At 45.2% G+C, this 16543-nt stretch overlaps 1 pseudogene; it reads right to left on the bottom strand.

Moving 5' to 3' along the window:
* Positions 1 to 9599: 9599 nt before the first annotated feature.
* On the bottom strand, positions 9600 to 16543 carry LOC137380415 (glutathione peroxidase 2-like; annotated as a pseudogene).

Raw genomic sequence — 16543 nt, 5'->3', positions numbered from 1 at the left:
ATTTGGAGGGGGCTGCAGACCAGGTGGACAAAGACAAAGCACCTGATGGACAGCAGGCAAGATGCAATGACATACACACCAGGGAGGCTGGCGAGTCACTCATACAGTGACATTTCTCCTGTACCTTCCTTTGACGCCCATGTAAACAATTCAGTCTTCTCACTCCTAGAGCCCTGTAAGCCCTTCCTTGCATGCCCTTACCATCTTATTGGGCCCCTCGTGACATCAGTCCAAGGCACACATAACACATTGACCTCATGCAGTCTGGATCTTTTCATCACATCCTTCTCAAAAGTACTACAGCTGTTAAGGGTCCAATAGTGCAGAAATGAGTATAGGAGACCTTTGGTGGTCCTACACATCACCTTTCATTTGACACATTCAGCCAACAATGTGACAGAATAAACTATCACCTAGTGATACCCAAGTGCAACCAGCTGGATTTAAGTGTGCGCTTGTGGGTGCTCCTATGTTGTGCTCTCCCTGCACAAGCAGTTGATATGCTACAATTGTACAGAGTTTTGGTAAGACCACATCTGGAGTACTGTTTGCAGTTTTGGTCTCCACATTTAGGAAAGAATATACTTAATTTGGGGGTGGTACAGTGAAGGTTCACTAAATTGGTCCCTGGGATGAGGGGGTTGTCCTATGATGAGAGACTGAGTAAAATGGGCTTATATTCTCTGGAGTTTAGAAGAATGAGAAGTGATCTCATTGAAACATACAAGATTCTGAAGGGGCTGGATAGGGTAGACACTGAGAGATCGTTTCCACTGTTCAGGGAATCTAAAACACAAGGGCACAGTCTCAGGATAAGGGGCTGATCATTTAGGACTGAGATAAGGAAAAATTATGTCATTCAAAGGGTTGTGAATCTTTGGAATTCTTTACCCCAGAGGGTTGTGGATGGTTGTGGATGCTCCATCGTTGAATATATTTAAGGCTTGGATAAATAGATTTTTGGTCTCTCAGGGAATCAAGGGATTTGGCAAGTGAGTGGGCAGGAAGGTAGAGTTGAAGCCTAAGATCAGCCATGATCGTATTGAATGGCGGAGCAGCCTCGATGGGCCATATGGTCCACTCGTACTCCTATTTCTTGTGTTCTTGGAGGCAGGCTACTTTCCTCTCTGCTCCATTGCTTTAGATGACCAAGACGATTGTCCTCTGGTTGCGTGAGGCCTTGACAGCCCCGGCACATGTGGGCTTCCTGCATCTATACTGGAGCCGCATTTGTCTTTGTGGCTTCATGAGGCATGGATATCACAGTCAGAGGGGTTGAGGACTCGCTGTCTACGACAGGAGTGTCTTGAGAGAAGCTCCCAGGGGCTTCTGGCAGCCGGTCCTCTACCTTTTCAGGGCACACTTGTCCCTCCATGCTCACCTGAGGAGCATGAGCAGCTGGCAAGGTCTGCAAGCATCTCATGCCTCTTCTGCCCAGCCATTGCTCCACAGAGCTCATGGATGAAGCAATGGCATGCAGGTCAGTGCAAATCTCCTGCATCCACTGGGTGGTATGCTAAATGTGGCTCTCCATGAGGATTGCCGCTCTCTCAATGGAGGAGGTCATGCGCACATACGCCAGAGACATGGCTGCACTCATGGCATGGATGGACTCCTCCATCTTCCGCTCATGGGTGCGCAAAGCTTGTGGGATCTCCAACAGATGTTTGCACTCCTCACCCTGTAGCTCCAGCATCTGCCGCCTTGACGATGATTCCAGAGGCACACCATCAGCCTGAGGCTGTGTGCCCTTCCACAGTCCTCCTAGTGGGAGCAGCCACAGCTCACTGCCTTGGTCAGCTGCTTGCCGTGTCTGTCCTTTGCTCACCAGGAGGTGCCACTGTTCCTAAACCTGCTTGAATGCCCACTGATGTGTGAGTATGTGCGCTGGTGGAGGGTGCACTGGAATGATGTGCTGCTGCCTCTTCAGATGTTGTCTCCTCTTCTGAGGTGTCAAGCGCTTCCACAGGTATGACTACCGCCTCATCTTCTATTTGACCTACAAGAGAGAGCAGAATGATGTGAGGGCATTGTGTGTTCCAACACCTCCTTCTGACAGCCCTTCAACTAGAGCTCCCTGTGTTCAGTGATGGGCACAGGTGTGCTATGGTTATTGCTCACCAGAAGTTTTAATGGCCTCATTCATTCAGTGACTCACTGTCTCAGGGCACAGCACCCACCTTGCAATCAGTGACAGGCTGTCCTGTTTCCAAGCTGCCTACCTCCATCGCCTCCAATCCATCGCCTTTCTCTGGCATTGTGAGCTCTCTTCTCCTGCAAACACAGAAATTTACATTGTCACTTGTCCATCATAGCCACACTGTTCACCTATGTTGGTGGCAGCCTCAATGTCTATCGTGCCACAGGGATGCCTGCTACATTTGACCATTCAGTATTGGCAATGCATCTGACAACTCTGACTGACCAGAGTTCTCCACTGAGAGGCTGCTATGCATCTGACAGCGAATGCCTGGTCATGGTTGATGCCTGGGTGGGCACCATCTTCTCACATTTCACGTGCACCTTTTTTGACATTCAAGACTGCGAGCTTAGTGTTATGATTTCCACTCACCTTGCCAGATTGCATCAATGTAATTGATTCTCCTCTGGCACTGCAGCCACGTCAATGGGAGCACCTCACGGCTGATAACCTCCTCTGCGACCTCCAGCCATAATCTCTTGGGCTGCCTTGCTGCCGTCACATGGGAAGAGGACCTCCCTCCTCACTCTTGCTGCCTGGAGGAGCACCTCTAGGGAGGAGTCACAGAACCTGGATACTACCCATTTCGTAGCAGTCACTGTACTACCACCAACAACTCATGTCTGGCCTCATTTGCAGTCTCCTCTGCTTGGGCTGCCTTACAACAGAGTGCTGCCTCCCTTTTAAATATAACTTTTTTTTTATTTCTAAAATATACTTTATCCATAAAAATCTGTAAAAATTACATTGCCAAACAGTTTCAAACAGCACCAAAAAATACAAACATTGCAAGGGAGATCAGTTTCCTTCAATACTATCATGAGTTTCTTCACAACCCTTCCATTTCACAATTGTCATGCCAATTACAGTTTTACATTTACAGCAAATGAAAATATTAGCGATACAGTTCAAGGGGTTTCCCATGGATCCAGCCCCTCAGTTCAGCTTGGTGGGGGGAACCTTACACTGTGGTCTTTCCCCATTGAGCCTTTGCTGTGGCTGCCCCAAGCACATAGTCCTGGACCTTGGAATGTGCCAGTCTGCAACATTCAGTGGTGGACAACTCTTTGCGCTGGAAGACCAGCAAGTTTCAGGCAGACCAAAGAGCATCTTTCACCGAATTGATAGTCGTCCAGCAGCTTCTCAGGAGCTGAAACCTCCCCATGCCTGTTTCTGGATGGCCCTGATAAAATTCCCTTTCATCTTCTGCCACCCGCCTGTGTGGTCATGTCACCCCCTTTGCATCCTTCCTCATTGGTGACAAAAATTCTGTCCTATGCCTTTATTTTTAAAGCCCAGGATCCTGTAAGCCTTTTAAATCACTTTCTCAAACTCATTTAGTACTTCAGTCATGCCTTTTGCCACTATGCATAGAACCTCTTTTGCATACCTAATCAGCCCCACCCCTCCTCTTACAACCCTTTTACTATTTATATGCCCACAGAAGACTTTGAATTTCCTTTTTATGTCAGCTGCCAGTCTCTTCTCAAACTCTCTTTGCCTCCCTTATTTCCTTTTTCACATCCTGTCATAACCACATAAAAGGCTGGTTAACAAAATGGAAGCTCATGGAACAGGAAGGTCAGTGTCAGCTTGGATAAAAATTGGCCATGAAGACCCCACCTGCCAAGAATGAGGCATATGAATTTCATCACATGCACCTTAATTCTAAACTGTTGCTGGAGTGAAGAGATGACTTGTTCAAAGAGATCAGCAGTGACTGGAAACCATTTGCATACTAAGAGACAGTGTTTGAAAAGACAATGGGAACTGCTCACTGATTCAATTAACAGTGTTTGGTCTGGGCAATGGTGATGCAATCTTGTCGGCATAAGAGACAGCACTACACCCCCCACCGAGAGCTTTAGAATCCACAAACGCAGCAGTTTGTTTAAACAGTGAGTCACATGACTAACCTGCTGACCCACGTCTGGTTTTGAACTGCTCACAGGACAACTTGGGTCAGACTGCAGATTGCAACTGAACTTGGAAGAGGAGAGATGCTCTATCTCTCTCTCACTAATCTGCAGATCCACTGAGGTCACTTAAACCTCAAGAGGGAAACAAGTTTTAAAGCGTGCACTGCACTGGGCCCCAATGAAACGGCAACACTTATCGGCAACCAAAGGCTTTACATCGAGCTCAAAGGATCGTAAATAAAACCTAGATATTGCCTCAAACTTTTCCCCTTTATTCTTTCCACTTTTTCTGTCTCTATCTGCGTGTGTGTTTATACTACAATAAAAGCAAAATACAGCAGATGCTGGAAATCTGAAACAAAAACAGAAAGTGTTGGAAATACTTAGCAGATCTGACAGCATCTGTGGAGAGAGAAGCAAAGTTAACGTTTCAAGTCTGTGACCTTTCATCAGAATGCTGAGTTCTGATGAAAGGTCACAGACCTGAAACGTTAATGTTGCTTCTCTCTCCACAGATGGTGCCAAACCTGCTGAGTATTTCCAGTACTTTTTAGAAATGCCTCCTTCCTTGTCGGGCCGTAAACATACTGTTCAAGACACTTCAAAAACTCTTCCCCCTCTCTGCCTTTTACACTATGACTATCCCAGTTTATATGAGGATTAGGTGCCCCATTTTCACTACTCTATAGATTCCTCAACTTCTCTGTCTCCATCTCTGGGGATAGGTTGTCTACTAAAATCCATTATAAGCCCACCAACTCCCACAGCTACCTCGACTACACTTCTTCACACTCTACCTCCTGTAAGGACTCCATTTCATTCTCCCAGTTTCTCCGTCTTCGACGCATCTGCTCTGATGATGCTACCTTCCATGACGGTGCTTCTGGTATGACCTCCTTTTTCCTCAACTGAGGATTCCCCCTCACTGTTGTTGACAGGGCCCTCAAACGTGTCCGGCCCATTTCCCGCACCTCTGCCCTCAACCCTTCCCCTCCCTCCCAGAACCATGACAGGGTTTCCCTTGTCCTCACTTTCCACCCCATCAGCCTCCATATCCAAAGGATCATACTCCGCCATTTCCGCCACCTCCAGCGTGATGCCACTACCAGTCGCATCTTCCCCTCCCTTCCCCTGTCAGCATTCCGAAGAGATCATTCCCTCCGTGACACCCTAGTCCACTCCTCCATTACCCCCACCACCTCGTCCCCGTCCCATGGCACCTTCCCCTGCAATCGCAGGAGGTGTAATACCTGCCCATTTACCTCCTCTCTCCTCACTATCCCAGGCCCCAAACACTCCTTTCAGGTGAAGCAGCGATTTACTTGTACTTCTTTCAATGTAGTATACTGTATTCGCTGCTCACAATGTGGTCTCCTCCACATTGGGGAGACCAAGCGCAGACTGGGTGACCGGTTTGCGGAACACCTCCGCTCAGTCCGCAAGCAGGACCCTGAGCTTCCGGTTGCTTGCCATTTCAACACTCCCCCCTGCTCTCATGCTCACATCTCTGTCCTGGGATTGCTGCAGTGTTCCAGTGAACATCAACGCAAGCTCGAGGAACAGCATCTCATCTACCGATTAGGCACACTACAGCCTGCCGGACTGAACATTGAGTTCAATAATTTCAGAGCATGACAGCCCCCCATTTTACTTTAATTTTTAGTTGTTTTTTCTTTTTTCTCTTTTACATTTTTTACAACCTTTTTTTGCATTTATTTTATTTCATCTTAGTTTGTTCAGTTTGCTTACCCACTGTTTTTTCTCATGTTTGCATTTGCTGCTGTTCAATATTCAGTCTGTTAACACCTTTTCTGTACTAATGCTTTGTCTTTCAACACACCATTAACATATTGTTTGCCTTTTCTCCATGACCTTTTGGTCAGCTATGTGGCCTTGTCCAATCTACACCTTCTCCTTTGTAATCTCTTGCCCCACCCCCACCTCACTTGCTTATAACCTGTGTCATTTTTAATATTTGTCAGTTCCGAAGAAGGGCCACCCGAAACGTTAGCTCTGCTTCTCTTTCCACAGATGCTGCCAGACCTGCTGAGTGGTTCCAGCATTTCTTGTTTTTATTATAGATTTTACACCTGTCTGTAATTTCCCTGCAAATTTGTTCCTCTATATCTTTCCCACTAGTTGGTGGCCTGTAAAAAAAACCCAGTAGTATAATGGTACCTCTATTGTTTCTTAACTCTACATAAATAGATTCTGTCTTTGACCCCTCTAGGATATCACTCTCCAGCACTGAAATATTCTCTTAGATTAGATTTAGATTAGATTAGATTAGAGATACAGCACTGAAACAGGCCCTTCGGCCCACCGAGTCTGTGCCGAACATCAATCACCCATTTATACTAATCCTACATTAATCCCATATTCCTACCAAACATCCCCACCTGTCCCTATATTTCCCTACCATCTACCTATACTAGTGACAATTTATAATGGCCAATTTACCTATCAACCTGCAAGTCTTTTGGCTTGTGGGAGGAAACCAGAGCATCCGGAGAAAACCCACGCAGACACAGGGAGAACTTGCAAACTCCACACAGGCAGTACCCGGAATCGAACCCCGGGTCCCTGGAGCTGTGAGGCTGCGGTGCTAACCACTGCGCCGCCCTCTTAACCAATACTGCCACCCCTCATCCTTTCCTTCCTTCCCTATCTTTCCTGAGCACCTTGTAACCAGGATTATTTAGTACCCAGACCTGGTCTTTTTGCAGCCAGGTGTCCATTATTACTACATTATATTTCCATGTGGTTATCAATGCCTACAGCTCACCAACCTTATTTACCATGCTCAGTATGTTACATACATGCACTATAAACCTAATTTAGACCTTATTACATTCCCTCTTACTCTAACCCCACCTAATAACTTCGTATTTTTTCTTACCGTGCTGTCTCTCCCCAATCCTTTGTGTACCTGTTTCTCCTTTCTGATGCTACATCCTGGTTCCCATCTGCCCCCAAGTTAGTTTAAACCCTCCCCAACAGCACTAGCAAACTGTCCTGCAAGGACATTGGTCCCTGTATAGGTCCTACCTCCCCAGAACTAGACCCAGTATCCCAGGAATCTAAAGCCCTCCATCCTGCATTATTTCTGCAGCTGCACATTCATCTGCTCCATCCTCCTATTTCTATACTCACTTTGCGTGGAGTAATCTAGACATTACCACCTTTGAGGTCCTGCTTGCTAGTCTCCTTCCTAGCTCCCTAAAATCTGCCTGCAGGACCTCATCCCTCTTTCTACCTATGTTGTTGATACTGATATGGACCATAACCACTGGCTGTTCACCTACACCCTTTGAGCATTTTGCAGCCACAGTGACATCTTTGCCTCTGGCACCAGGGAGGCATGATACCATTCTAGATTCACATCAGTAACCGCAGAAACGCCTGTCTGTTCCCCTAACTATAGAATTCCCAATCACTATTGCTTTCCCAACCTTCCTCCTGCTCCACTGTACAGCTATCCGTGGTGTTGTGAACTTGGTTCTGCTGCATCCCCCAGATGAATCATCACTCTCAAGGTGAATACCAGTTGCAGAGCGAGATGCACTCAGGGGCTCCTGCATTACCTGCCTGGTCCACCTTGACTGCCTGACGGTCACCCATTCCACTCTGCTTGTACATCCTTAAGCTACGGAGTGACCAGATCCAGAATCTTGCTATCCACATAGCTCTCAGCCTCATGAATGCACTGCAGTGAAGTCAGCTGCTGCTTCAGCTTTGAAACCCAAAGCTCGAGCTCCTCCAGCTGATGATACTTTCTGCACACGAGGCTGTTCAGGACATGAGAAACATCCTGGAATTTCCACATGGAACAGGATATGCATTCTGGACTGAGGTGCCCTGCCATGCCTTTGATCTATTTATTAGAGCAACTAAACTTAACAGAAATAAAACTAAAGACTTATGTTTAAATTTTAACGCTTCAATGTTTAGTCTTGGGAACAGTACATCCGGCCCCACCCCTGTTCTATTAAAACTACTTTGCCAGCCTTCTTGAAGTTTCTCATAATCACCATAGTTCAAGTGTACATCTAATTGTTCTATCCAAATTAACCAATCAAAAAAAACTTTGGAAATTCACTTTTGATTAAAACATATGTTTCAAAATTAAATACGGTTTTTAAGTTATAGATGCAACAGATATCATTGCCCCATCTTGAAAAGTGGTATTGGCTTACAGATGATTAAGTAAGCAGCTTTGGTGAATTGTTTTACATTTGTTCTGCCACATTTAACTAATGCCTTGTATTTTAAGAGAGCACCAGTATTCGAACACTTGAAGCCTTGGCAGGAAAGCTGGAACCTTTAAATGAATCCTGTCTATCTCCCTCTCAATCAGCCGGGTCAGTATCTGCAGAAGACACTCTAGCCCTTTTCTTTGCGGATCCACCCTATAGTCCAATAAAGAAAGAACCACACATTGGGAAATACAGAGTGTCAGATGATGACAACCTGATTAATATTGTTTTGGACATGGAGGAGGATTACAACTTGGTGAAAAAGTTATAGATAGATACATGTAAATAATAAAAAGTGACTGGTTATAAGGAACACCTAATGCTGAGCATATCCTGGTACTGCATCTGACTCGTTTGGAAGTAAAGAGAACACCCTATTTAAAACTGGTCTTCCAGCTGGTATTCTCTCAGCTTTTTATAGCAGCATGAACATCTACTGAAAGAGCGAAATAAATTGCAGAATCAATTACCTTATTTAAAAATGTTTAGCCAACTGGCCTGGAGAATGCTTAAGTGAGGATGTGAGAAAAGGATTACTATTCCGCTCCTGATTAATGCTCTGCCTGTGGGAAACAACCAACCAACAAAACTAAGTACAGTTGCAATTCTGTTCTATATTTGGCATTCAGGATGAAACAATGCATAAAACACTTGGTTCCGATCTCAGTATGAAGCAAGAGCCTTGATCTCCAGGTTTATGTACAGATTGTCACTGTCGACCCTCACTGATGATTCACATCTCTGGAAGGAAAACCAGGGATTGTCACGAGTTATCTCATAGTCCCTTACCATTAAAAGTTAGTATGTTGACAAGCTATACCAGGTAAGCGAGAAGGTGCAATTTTTAATTAATGTAGTCCAAGCTCATTGTCAGTATGACAATGGACACTTCCCTCTAATAAATTTATCAGTGTTTTTAAATAAATACACCATATATTAAAGGTCATGCAATGTTTTCCAAAGAGGATTGCAGGTATATAAAACTGTTGCATGCGCTGAATGAATAGTTGTTGTGGAATAAAGAGTGGTGGTTAAACATGTCGGATCTTATAACAAGTTATTTCTCAAGCATAAGGCTATTTCCCAGCCTGAAAACACATGTTACCAAGACTTCCTACTAATGCAAGAAAATGCTTCTGCCAGTTATGTACGCCTAATTTTGTGTAAGTGAACTAGTACCAGAGGTAGTTTTTCATCAAAACAGATTTATTTGAAGAGTGTCTTTTCTGTAACATTGTGTTGCAACACGTTAGTCTTTTACAGGATGCATCAAGTACTCTTCAGCTAACCTTTCAAAAAGTACCATCATATAGTAAAATGCCTAACAGCAAAGTAGTTTGGCTCATTGGGATCACTGAGGAATCTTCTTTTAGATATATGGAGAACATCTGCGTCTTTTCCATTTACCAGAAGTGCATTTCTAAAACAAGGAACAAACAATTCAAAGGATTTACTGTATCTGACATTTGATAAGTGTAAAATCATAACGCTATACAACTTTTTAATTACACAATTAAACTTATATGACCATCATAGTAAAAATGCCTAACGTTAATATGTCACAATTTAACATAGTAGCTACATTTTTAAACAGTATTTAAGTCCACTATTACTAGACCTTTTGCAGAAGAGTTTTGATGTCTGCTGCGATGTCAGTGGCGATGAAATGTTTACTGTAGCGCTTGTATGGCTCTCCATCCGCGCCAATGAGGAATTTCTCGAAGTTCCAGGAGATATCATTCCGAAGGACCGGGCTCCAAACGATGAACTTGGGATCGTTCATTAAGATGCGTGGTTCATCGTGAGGTTCAGGCAACTTGTCTTTCAGAAAAGAGAAGATTGGATTCGCATTTGTTCCATTCACCAGGGTCTTTTCAGTCAGGGGGAAATTTGGCTCAAAGCCATTGCCTGGACGGACATACTTCAATGCTTTAAGAATCTCATCATTTTCGTTGTTCTCCTACAAAAACCATTGGTAAAACAATGTCAACTACAAAAACACTTGACTGGAGGTTTCCGCTTCTCAGCGCGTCAGCCCCATCAACCGCCCATTTCTTTAAATCGTTAGAATATCTTATGCTGACCAGATTTGCAACATTTTAACAAGCGGCTAAATGGTACGTTTAGGCAAGTTTTATTACGCAATTTTTCTTGGTTAATTCCAATATCCTTTTGAATAACGGTTTGTTACCGTATAAACATTTCGACGCGCCTCAGAAGTTGGAAGCTTGCCCAACAACCCGAGAAACTCAAAACCGGAGTTCTAGAAATCGACAACCATTTAGAGAAAGTGATACCACCATGAAAATTACTCTCCCGATTTAGATAATTTATAAGCCACTAAAGTAACTAATTACGTAACAGGCTTTAAGTTAGAGATGACAAATGAATATGATAAATGCAAAATGAGAATGAAGATAAACACTTCTAAATGAAATAACTGCCAAAAGAAAACACCAAAATAAATTCTATTTCTAAATCACATTAAGTCGAAAACGAATGCATCTAATCTATATAAACCTTCTCTTCTCTTCAGCCTCCTTATCTCGACAGACAATGGGTAAGCGCCTGGAGGTGGTCAGTGGTGTGTGGTCAGCGCCTGGAGTGGCTATAAAGGCCAATTCGAGAGTGACAGACTCTTCCACAGGTGCTGCAGAAAAATTTGTTTGTCGGGGGCTGTTACACAGTTGGCTCTCCCCTTGCACTTTTGTCTTTTTTCCTGCCAACTGCTAAGTCTCTTAGACTCGCCACACTTTAGCCCCGCCTTTATGGCTGCCCGCCAACCAATGTCAACAGTATTAGTTTATTAACTTTGCAACTTCCAAACTTTACTATAACTAAATTTACGGGGCGATCACAACTTATAATAAAAGCAAAATACTGCAGATGCTGGAAATATTCAGCAGGTCTGGCAGCATCTGTGGAGAGAGATACAGAGTTAATGTTTCAGGTCAGTGATCTTTCATCAGAACTGGCAAAGGTTAGAGGGTTAAAAGGTTAATACAATTACACAAAGGTCCGAGTGTATCAAGCCCGTGTTATGCTCCTCCTGCTCAATGTGGGAGCTCAGGGACACGGCTGATGTCCCTGACTCCTTCTCGTGCTGGAAGTGTGTCCAGCTGCAGCTCTTGTTAGACTGCATGACGGCTCAGATTAGGATTGCTGAGGGAGACAGGGAATGGGTGACCAAAAGGCAGAGAAAGAGCAGGAAGGCAGCGCAGGAGTCCCCTGCGGTCATCTCCCTCCAAAACAAGTATACCATTTTGGATACTGTTGAGGGAGATGGCTCACCAGGGGAAGGCAGCAGTAGCCAGGTTCATGGCACCGTGGCTGGCTCTGCTGTTCGGAAGGGCGGGAAAAAGAGTGGAAGGGCTATAGTCAAAGGGGATTCGATTGGAAGGGGAGTAGATAGGCGGTTCTGTGGTCGAAAATGAGACTGCCGAATGGTATGTTGCCTCCCAGGTGCATGGGTCAGGGATGTCTCAGATCGGCTGCAGAACATTCTGAAAGGGGAGGGTGAACAGCCAGTTGTCGTTGTGTACATAGGCACCAATGATATAGGTAAAAAGCGGGATGAGGTCCTATAAGCAGAATTTAGGGAGTTAGGAGCCAAGTTAAAAAGTAGGACCTCAGAGGTAGTAATCTCAGGATTGCTACCAGTGCCACGTGATAGTCAGAGTAGAAATGAAAGAATAGTCAGGATGAATGCGTGGCTTGAGAGATGGTGCAGGAGGGAGGGGTTCAGATTTTTGGGACATTGGGGCCGGTTCTGGGGGAGGTGGGACTATTACAAATTGGATGGTCTACACCTGGGCCGGACTGGAACCAATGTCCTTGGGGGTGCTTTTGCTAACGCTGTTGGGGAGGGTTTAAACTAATGTGGCAGGGGCATGGGAACCAAATGAGGAGGTCAGTGGACAGTAAGGAGGTAGTAACTAAAGCCTGTAAGGAACTAGATAATGAAGTCAGCGTGACTAAGGGAAAGAGTAGACAGGGAGCAGATGATGAACGCAAAGGGACTGGTGGTCTGAGGTGCATTTGTTTTAATGCAAGAAGTGTAGTAGGTAAGGCAGATGAACTTAGGGCTTGGATTAGTACCTGGGAGTATGATGTTATTGCTATTACTGAGACTTGGTTGAGGGAAGGGCATGATTGGCAACTAAATATCCCAGGATATCGATGCTTCAGGCGGGATAGAGAGGGAGGTAAAAGGGGTGGAGGAGTTGCATTACTGGTCAAAGAGGATATCACAGCTGTGCTGAAGGAGGGCACTATGGAGGACTCGAGCAGTGAGGCAATATGGGCAGAATTCAGAAATAGTAAGGGTGCGGTAACAATGTTGAGGCTGTACTACAGGCCTCCCAACAGCGAGCGTGAGATAGAGGTACAAATATGTAAACAGATTATGGAAAGATGCAGGAGCAACAGGGTGGTGGTGATAGGAGATTTTAATTTTCCCAACATTGACTGGGATTCACTTAGTGTTAGAGGTCTAGATGGAGCAGAATTTGTAAGGAGCATCCAGGAGGGATTTCTAGAGCAGTATGTAAATAGTCCAACTCGGGAAGGGGCCATACTGGATCTGGTGTTGGGGAATGAGCCCGGCCAGGTGGTTGAAGTTTCAGTAGGGGACTACTTTGGGAATAGTGATCACAATTCCGTAAGTTTTAGAATACTCATGGACAAAGACGAGAGTGGTCCCAAAGGAAGAGTGCTAAATTGGGGGAAGGCCAACTATACCAAAATTCGGCAGGAGCTGGGGAATGTAGATTGGGAGCAGCTGTTTGAAGGTAAATCCACATTTGATATGTGGGAGGCTTTTAAAGAGAGGTTGATTAGCGTGCAGGAGAGACATGTTCCTGTGAAAATGAGGGATAGAAATGGCAAGATTAGGGAACCATGGATGACAGGTGAAATTGTGAGACTAGCTAAGAGGAAAAAGGAAGCATACATAAGGTCTAGGAGGCTGAAGAAAGACGAAGCTTTGAAAGAATATCGGGAATGTAGGACCAATCTGAAACGAGGAATTAAGAGGGCTAAAAGGGGTCATGAAATATCTTTAGCAAACAGGGTTAAGGAAAATCCCAAAGCCTTTTATTCATATATAAGGAGCAAGAGGGTAACTAGAGAAAGGATTGGCCCACTCAAGGACAAAGGAGGAAAGTTATGCGTGGAGTCAGAGAAAATGGGTGAGATTCTAAACGAGTACTTTGCATCGGTATTCACCGAGGAGAGGGACATGACGGATGTTGAGGTTAGGGACAGATGTTTGATTACTCTCGGTCAAGTCGGCATAAGGAGGGAGGAAGTGTTGGGTATTCTAAAAGGCATTAAGGTGGACAAGTCCACAGGTCCGGATGGGATCTATCCCAGGTTACTGAGGGAACGAGAGAGGAAATAGCTGGGGCCTTAACAGATATCTTTGCAGCATCCTTAAACACGGGTGAGGTCCCGGAGGACTGGAGAATTGCTAATGTTGTCCCCTTGTTTAAGAAGGGTAGCAGGGAAAATCCAGGTAATTAGAGACCGGTGAGCCTGACGTCAGTGGTAGGGAAGCTGCTGGAGAAGATACTGAGGGATAGGATCTATTCCCATTTGGAAGAAAATGGGCTTATCAGTGATAGGCAACATGGTTTTGTGCAGGGAAGGTCATGTCTTACCAACTTAATAGAATTCTTTGAGGAAGTGACAAAGTTGATTGAGGAGGGAAGGGCTGTCGATGTCATATACATGTACTTCAGTAAGGCGTTTGATAAGGTTCCTCATGGTAGGCTGATGGAGAAAGTGAAGTCGCATAGGGTCCAGGGTGTACTAGCTAGATGGATAAAGAACTGGCTGGGCAACAGGAGACAGAGAGTAGCAGTGGAAGGGAGTTTCTCAAAATGGAGACGTGTGACCAGTGGTGTTCCACAGGGATCCGTGCTGGACCACTGTTGTTTGTGATATACATAAATGATTTGGAGGAAAGTATAGGTGGTCTGATTAGCAAGTTTGCAGACGACACTAAGATTGGTGGAGTATCAGATAGTGAAGGGGACTGTCAGAGAATACAGCAGAATATAGATAGATTGGAGAGTTGGGCAGAGAAATGGCAGATGGAGTTCAATCAGGGCAAATGCGAGGTGATGCATTTTGGAAGATCCAATTCAAGAGTGAACTATACAGTAAATGGAAACGTCCTGGGGAAAATTGATGTACAGAGAGATTTGGGTGTTCAGGTCCATTGTTCCCTGAAGGTGGCAACGCAGGTCAATAGAGTGGTCAAGAAGGCATACGGCATGCTTTCCTTCATCGGACGGGGTATTGAGTACAAGGGTTGGCAGGTCATGTTACAGTTGTATAAGAGTTTGGTTCGGCCACATTTGGAATACTGCGTGCAGTTCTGGTCGCCACATTACCAAAAGGATGTAGCTGCTTTGGAGAGGGTGCAGAGGAGGTTCACCAGGAGGTTGCCTGGTATGGAGGGCGCTAGCTATGAAGAGAGGTTGAGTAGATTAGGATTATTTTCATTAGAAAGACGGAGGTTGAGGGGGGACCTGATTGAGGTGTACAAAATCATGAGAGGTATAGACAGGGTGGATAGCAAGAAGCTTTTTCCCAGAGTGGGGGATTCAATTACTAGGGGTCACGAGTTCAAAGTGAGAGGGGAAAAGTTTAGGGGGGATATGCGTGGAAAGTTCTTTCCGCAGAGGGTGGTGGCTGCCTGGAACGCGTTGCCAGCGGAGGTGGTAGACGCGGGCACGATGTATCTTTTAAGATGTATCTAGACAGATACATGAATGGGCAGGAAGCAAAGAGATACAGACCCTTAGAAAATAGGCGACATGTTTAGATAGAGGATCTGGATCGGCGCAGGCTTGGAGGGCTGAAGGGCCTGTTCCTGTGCTGTAATTTTCTTTGTTCTTTGTTCAGTACCTTGCTCTATGGCAGCGAGGCCTGGACAACGTATGTCAGTCAAGAGCGACGTCTCAATTCATTCCATTTTCGCTGCCTCCGGAGAATACTTGGCATCAGGTGGCAGGACCGTATCTCCAACACAGAAGTCCTCGAGGCAGCCAAGATCCCCAGCTTATACACCCTACTGAGTCAGCGGCGCTTGAGATGGCTGTGCCATGTGAGCCGCATGGAAGATGGCAGGATCCCCAAAGACACATTGTACAGCGAGCTCGCCACTGGTATCAGACCCACCGGCTGTCTATGTCTCCGCTTTAAAGACGTCTGCAAACACGACATGATGTCCTGTGACATTGATCACAAGTCGTGGGAGTCAGTTGCCAGCGTTCGCCAGAGCTGGCGGGCAGCCATAAAGGCGGGGCTAAAGTGTGGCGAGTCGAAGAGACTTAGCAGTTGGCAGGAAAAAAGACAGAGGCGCAAGGGGAGAGCCAACTGTGTAACAGCCCCGACAAACACATTTTTCTGCAGCACCTGTGGAAGAGCCTGTCTCTCTCGAATTGGCCTTTATAGCCACTCCAGGCGCTGCTCCACACACCACTGACCACCTCCAGGTGCTTACCCATTGTCTCTCGAGATGAGGAGGCCAAAGAAGAACAATTTAGTTGTATTACAACTTAAATTTATTTTTTAAGTTTGAGGTTTCCACAAGAGAACACAAGTCAATTAATATAAGCGGGGGAAATGTCTCGGTCTAAAATACATTTTTAAAAACTTTAATTTTTCCAGAAAACAGCAAACTTACCTGGTAACCGAACTGATTGCAGGGAAAGCCCACAACCAGAAACCCCTCTTTACCGAAAGATTCCTGGAGCTCGTTCATGTGGTGAAAATCCCTGCTGGTCGAGCCTCATTGGGAGGCAACGTTTACAATCAACACCACCTTTCCTCTGAGTTTGGAGAAGTTTAGGACCTCGCCAGTGAGAAGCTTAGCAGAAAACCCGTAAAATCTTTTTTCACATCGACCCACCATCTTCCGAAATACTCTTCCTCGCCGGGGACCCTTAATTTAATGTCGGGCAAGTGGAACCACGTACCCCAATGTATCTAAGTCACAAACAAAATCTTCCACCAAAAGTCCTGATGTAGAATAAATATGCCGTTTGTTTTAAAAAATACTTTCACAGCCCTAGCAAAGCCAAACGTAAATAGGTAGACGTTTCGTAAATATCTATATCCAGTAGTTTCTTTGTGATTGTTTTGTATCAAGGTACGTC

This window comes from Heterodontus francisci, chromosome 19, assembly GCF_036365525.1.
Source record: "Heterodontus francisci isolate sHetFra1 chromosome 19, sHetFra1.hap1, whole genome shotgun sequence".
In the NCBI taxonomy this organism is placed as follows: domain Eukaryota; kingdom Metazoa; phylum Chordata; class Chondrichthyes; order Heterodontiformes; family Heterodontidae; genus Heterodontus; species Heterodontus francisci.
This window is presented reverse-complemented; position numbering and strand designations above follow the sequence as displayed.